At 32.0% G+C, this 6,000-nt stretch overlaps 1 long non-coding RNA gene across 4 annotated transcripts; it reads right to left on the reverse strand.

The window, feature by feature from the left end:
• Positions 1-3,330: 3,330 nt before the first annotated feature.
• LOC146907124 (uncharacterized) lies at positions 3,331-5,735 on the reverse strand. 4 transcript variants are annotated; one of them, XR_015018932.1, is made up of 4 exons: positions 5,440-5,735; positions 4,986-5,324; positions 3,898-4,149; positions 3,331-3,814 (listed from the first exon to the last, which is right to left on the reverse strand). It is a non-coding gene; the product is annotated as an uncharacterized LOC146907124 (long non-coding RNA). The 4 variants fall into 4 exon arrangements; XR_015018930.1 differs by having other exon boundaries at positions 3,898-4,152; XR_015018933.1 differs by having other exon boundaries at positions 4,986-5,356.
• Positions 5,736-6,000: the final 265 nt, after the last annotated feature.

The raw sequence follows: 6,000 nt of genomic DNA on the forward strand, positions 1-6,000 counted from the left end.
TTAGGGGGGTGTATTGGATTAGGATTTTAAAGGACATTTTTTGCTTAAAAAAGCCTCAAAGATTTTAAAAGATTTTGTACGATTTTAACGACTTTCATGATTTTAAAAGACTATTAGGATTTTCAATTTGGATTTCAATGGATTTATATCATAAGATTTTAAAGGATTTTAATGGATTTATAAGATTTCAAAAGATTTTATGAATTTTTAAGGACTCATTGAAAAGAAATGATTACAACACACTCTCTATCATAATATTTTCAATACATACTCTTATTTTTTATTTTATTTTTATGAGATAGAGAGAGGGGGGAAGGATTTCTTCAAAAAAAAAAAAACAGAGAGGCGGGAAGGGAGAAAAGATAGGGGAGAGAGAGAGAGAGAGAGACGAAGAGAGAAGGGAGAGAGAGAGAGAGAAGGGAGGAGAGAGAGAGAGAGAGACGAAGAGAGAAGGGGGAGAGAGGAGAGAGAGAAGAGAGAAGGAAGAAGGGACAAGAAAGAGATAGTAGACTTTTAAATAAAAACAATCCCAAGAAATCTTATGTCTTCATGAAAGACTTTTTTTTGTTAAAATTTCACTAGAAAATCCCACAAAATCCATCAAAATCTAATTTATTAAACAATCATTTGAAATTTGAATGATTTTGAATACCATGAGACTTTTTTTAAGTGATGAAAAGTCTTGATTGAATACCTCAAGACTTTTTTAAAATGACAAAGAATCTTGATTGAATACCACAAGACTTTTTTTAAATTGCAAAGAGTCTTGATTGAATACCACATGACTTTTTCATAATTAAAAAGTCTTTTAAAATCCCTTAGAATCCTAATCCAATACATCCCCCTTATTTTAAAAGATCGATTATTCAATCAAAGATTTGAGCGTCAACGTTGCCGATCCGGATGCATGATATTCCGGTCACTTTAATTTTATCATATATTTTCCTAGGCAATAACTGTCATATGATATTAATTTGGATGCTATTAGTTTGTTCGCAGATTCATCTTTTAAGTTTTTAGCGATATTGAATTGTGTACTCTATTGATTTGAATGAATGAATATCATTTTGTTTTTGTAAAAAAAGACTTATTTAGCCATTATAAACTCGATTACAAAACTTTAGAATGAATACAAAAGTTGCCACGAATGTGTGTATCATTATAATTTCATGGACCGATTGAAATTGAGATTTAAAAAATGTAAAACGCCCTTCAGAGATTAGTAAAGAGAGAATTGATAACCATTCATCAAAAACCAATCAAATAAAAAACAAGAATAGCGTTCCCTATAATAGAAATGAAAGGATTTTGAAAAAAAAAAAACAAAACAAAAAGGATTACCTTAATCTCATCTACTCCCTTATACACACCAATCAAATAAAAAACAAGGATAGTGTTTCCGATAATAGAAATGAAAGGATTTGAAAGAAAAAAAAAAGGATTACATTAATCTCATCTACTCCCTTATACACACATAATAGCCAACTAAACAAAATTGTCCAAATTTCACATCAATTATAAAAATGCAGTATAATCACATTAAAACACATATTACTTCATTTCACTATGACTTGATCAGAAGAAAGAAAAGATGGGAATAACTAGTTTTCCACATTCGACATCGTTGATATGACCTAATTAAAAGAACAGTGTTTGAAAGACGACTTGCAAGCATTTCAATGCTCAAATCAACTAGAATGTGGTTTAAAGATAAAACAAATTGTACCTTGGATAATTAAAAAATTTCTCATATATAACCATATAAAATGAGGAAATCAAATTTATTAGAATGAAGGATTGTGTGTTTAAAAAGTACATGTATTTATTTATGCATTAAAATAAGTCTCTAATAGAAAAAACCATTCAAAAAATTCATATCTTCATTTGAGTTTACTGTTTTTTTTTTCCCGACAGAATTGAGTTTACTCTTCTTAAACCACGGTTAAAGTGAAACGGATTAAATAGAAAAAAGGCCCTGCACTCTATCTTATTTTTATTTTTTTTATGAGAAAATTAACAAAGAGGGAAAAAAAAAGATAAAATCTAAATTATCATTTTTTTTTTGTTTTAAAATGGTTGGACATAATTAGGGTACTACATGAGTGTAATTGAAGCATTTCTTAGAAAAAAAGGAGTGCAATTTACTCAATTTATTAATGCATTAAAATAAACGTATAATAAAAAATCTTCAAAAATCATTCAAACTGATGGAATAGAGAAAACGTTGCTGCACTTATATTTTTTTTATTTTTTTATTTTTTGGTTGGTAGACGAAATGACAAAACCATTATAAACTCACACACACAAGTAGAGGTACCGGGGTTCGAACCCCGCTCATGACGTCCAGCCTAACAATTTCGATAATTTGTCAGTTGAGCTAGGACTTCTAGACGCACTTATATCATTCATACTAGCCAAGTAATTTACTCCCTCCGTCCCTATATGTAACCACTCATTTGATTTTATATTTGTCCCTAAATGTAAACTCCTTTTCAAATTACTAGATGCATTTATTATTTTTTCCTAAACATGCCCTAATTAATACTACTAATTTGTCTTGAAATATGTAAAGTTAAATTTAATACACATACAAACAAAGGATAATTTGGTAATATTAACACACAAAATAGACACATTAATTACACTAACAACTTTTCTTAAGAAATGTGAAAAAGGCAAAGGGGGTTTACATATAGGGACGGAGGGAGTAATAAGTAAGAAAATCTAATCTAATCTTTTAAACAAAGAGGCAAATGGCCTTCTTAACGCTCCAATCAAAACATTTGCTTAATAACAAAATGTATCGCATCATGCTTCTATAAGACTATAACCTTATAGCCACTTGATTCAGCACAATATTATCATGTGATTTCACTACAAGAAAAATGGGTTTTAGCATCAGCAGAAAAATAGGCATAAAGTGGACACTAAAAGCTTTTAGCATCAGAATAGCATCCACAAATGTGACGACAGTAAAAGCCTTGAAGCTAAACACTAGCATCCTGCTGACGCTAAAATAGCATCTACAAACGTGGATGCTAAATTTGAGGCTAAATGGGTATGAAAAGTGTATCTAAATGCAGACGCTACTTTAGCATCTACAGATGTTGATGCTAAATTTAGCATCAACACAGTGCCAAATACATGCAGATGCTAATTTGATGATTTTCTAAATAATAGCATCCACAATAGCATCTTGTTCACTGATGCTAGTCCACCTGTGTATGTTATTATTTTTGTTGGTTACCAACCATCAACCAGGCTTACACAATAACTTTTAAGATTTAATAATAATATGAATTTTATAGAAATTAAATTAACAATTAGAAGTTGAGGCACCAACAAAATAACAATCAAATTAAATACTGATACTCAAGTTTAATGATAAAGAACTACACATATATTTAAGTCTTAAACATCAAATTAGTAGAAACTAAACGTAATCCAAAAGCTTCCATGCGCTTCCTCAATTCTTCCATAGCAGTAGATTATTGATTCTCTAGCTGTTTTGAACGCTGATCAGCTTCAGCAGCTCTTTGGTTCGCCGCAGCAGCCTCAGCACGTGCTGCTGCAGCCTCCTGACGAAAGATTTCTATCACCTCATTTTCAGGAGGACGACATTCTTGAGTCAGATGACTTGCCCCTGGTCTAATGTTGAAAGATAAAGCCCCAGTACCATAACAATTACCTCGAGACAAACCCCAACAACATCTACCCATAATTGAAGTCGTTACTCTCCGCCCACCTCTTGCATATCACCATTAGAATTCTCATCAATCTTCGTTAGCTGAGTCAGGCGTTGCTGATAGTTATCCTGTAAAAAACACAACTTATTATTATATGAAGTTTGATAGTTGCTGATAGTTTGATCATTTTGAATAGCAAATTTTTGAACACCTTAAACAAGAAAGCCAGAAAAAACAAAAGCTGCCCAGACCCCCCATAACAGAACCGCACATAGCAGAAGGTAAAATTGCAAACCCAAAACAAACAAGGCAGCAAGAACAGCAATTTCACACACCAACAAAGGTACTACAGCTTGCCTAGAACAGTTTGCCACACAGATACAACAGCAAAAAACACCAGCCCTGCTATCAAGTTGTCCGAGAATGATACACAAACAACAACAGCACCTGCCTTATAAAAAACCTGCTGCAGAGACAAAAAAAAAAACCAGTAGGACACCACTGCAAGGTGGACAGCCGCAAAAAACAACAAACACACCCTCCAAAAACAGCAAAACACGTCATGATATCATAAACACATCATGCAAATTCAACCTGTAATTAACTATCTTATTCTTCACTTCATGTTTATGTAGTCTTGAGTGTATTCAAAGATCATTCAAGTGCAACTAAAATCATATCACAATAGCCTAGACCAATTTAAACATGATATCATCTTCAATCAAACAAGGATTAAATATACAAACAATGGTTTAATCATCCAACTCAGGCTATAGCAAAGCAACAACTTCCCCAATTAAGGAAATACATACACTGACAATCATTAGCAGAAATATTTTTCTAGTTGCGAGTCAACTTGACTAATATATTAAAAATATCAAATGACATCGGATTTGAGTAAATAACCACTCTTTAGAAAGCTTAGTATGTCTAATTTACAAATATAATTTTTATTTTTCGTAATTTGTAGCCAATTAGTACAGTTCTTAAATTGAAGACACAGAGGTACAAAAACAGGACAATGATTTTCATCTAACTTGTAACGCATTTTAAAGTATCAATACTCACTCAAATCCAATGAAATTTGTGCTCATCCTGAAGGAAAAAGTGTGTACTTTCTAACAAAATAATAATCATTGAAAAATGAGGTCTAAGGAACACATTATGGGTAAAACATTAGACAATGGGCATACGAATTTTAAGGGACAGCAAACATAATTCAAGTAACTCACCTAACAACAAGAACAATATCCTAGGTACACCTTAGAGAGGTTTAAAGTTGGGTTAAGACTATGTTACCTCGAGAGATTTAAACCCAAAGCTTGAATTTTCCTCTTTCCCCAATTTGAAACTCTAGCTTCCATTCCAACAAAATCACTTCTTCATTATTCAATTTTCTTCTCAATCACTCATGAGTTCCCATATCATGCATTCAATTGAAAAGGGAAAGACTTAGATTATTCTAAAAGCATGTGAATTAGGAAAAACTAGAAGATGGAATTATTCTACCTTCTTGTATTCTAGCCTTCTCTCCTCTAATTGTCTTTGAAGCTTCTCTTCCTTGGTTGTTCTATCTTTCTCTCTACGTGACCCTTTCGTTCTTATTCAGTTTCATTTCTTTCTCACCCTCTCAGCCCTCTATAGAAATTTGGGGATGTTACAGCAAACATCTTTAGAAATCACAAACCATTAAAACATCTTCACAAATCTAAACCATAAGAGAAAAAGGACAGTTGAAAGAGAAGAAGTATACCAGTTTGAGAAGAAATTGAACAGAGCAAAGCTTCACAGCAGATTTGAGGAATCGAATAGAAAATAGCTTGAAGGCAGCAATCGGCGAGAACGTGATTTGGAGCGATTAAGGGTTTAAGAACAATTTTGGGATTGATTTTGTTAGGTTTAGGAACAACACAAATTGGGAAATTTAGGTTTGAAAAACATTTTGAGAAGTGATTACGAGTGATGGGTGAAGAAATTGTGATTTTGAGAAGTGATTTTGAGGGTGATAATTGATTCAAAGTTTCATGGTTTGAGAGTAAAAGAGAAATCACGGTTGTGTGTTTTGGGATTTGTGTTGTTTTTTTTTTTTTTTTTGACAAGGTGTTATGAGATATTTAGGGAAAGTGTGGGAAGTGTGAAAAAATTAAAAAAAAATGTGGGAAACCAAAATTGACCAAAAAATAAAAAAGAAAAAATAAAGAAAAAATGAGTAAAATTTTTAGCATCAGACATCGTAGATGCTATTTGTAAATTAAAAACTTTAGCATCAGATTTTGTGGATGCTATTAGTAAAATTTGGTTAAAAAATTTAGCA

This window comes from Medicago sativa, chromosome 7 (assembly GCF_051527215.1).
Source record: "Medicago sativa cultivar Bolivia chromosome 7, Bolivia_mono, whole genome shotgun sequence".
Lineage (NCBI taxonomy): Eukaryota > Viridiplantae > Streptophyta > Magnoliopsida > Fabales > Fabaceae > Medicago > Medicago sativa.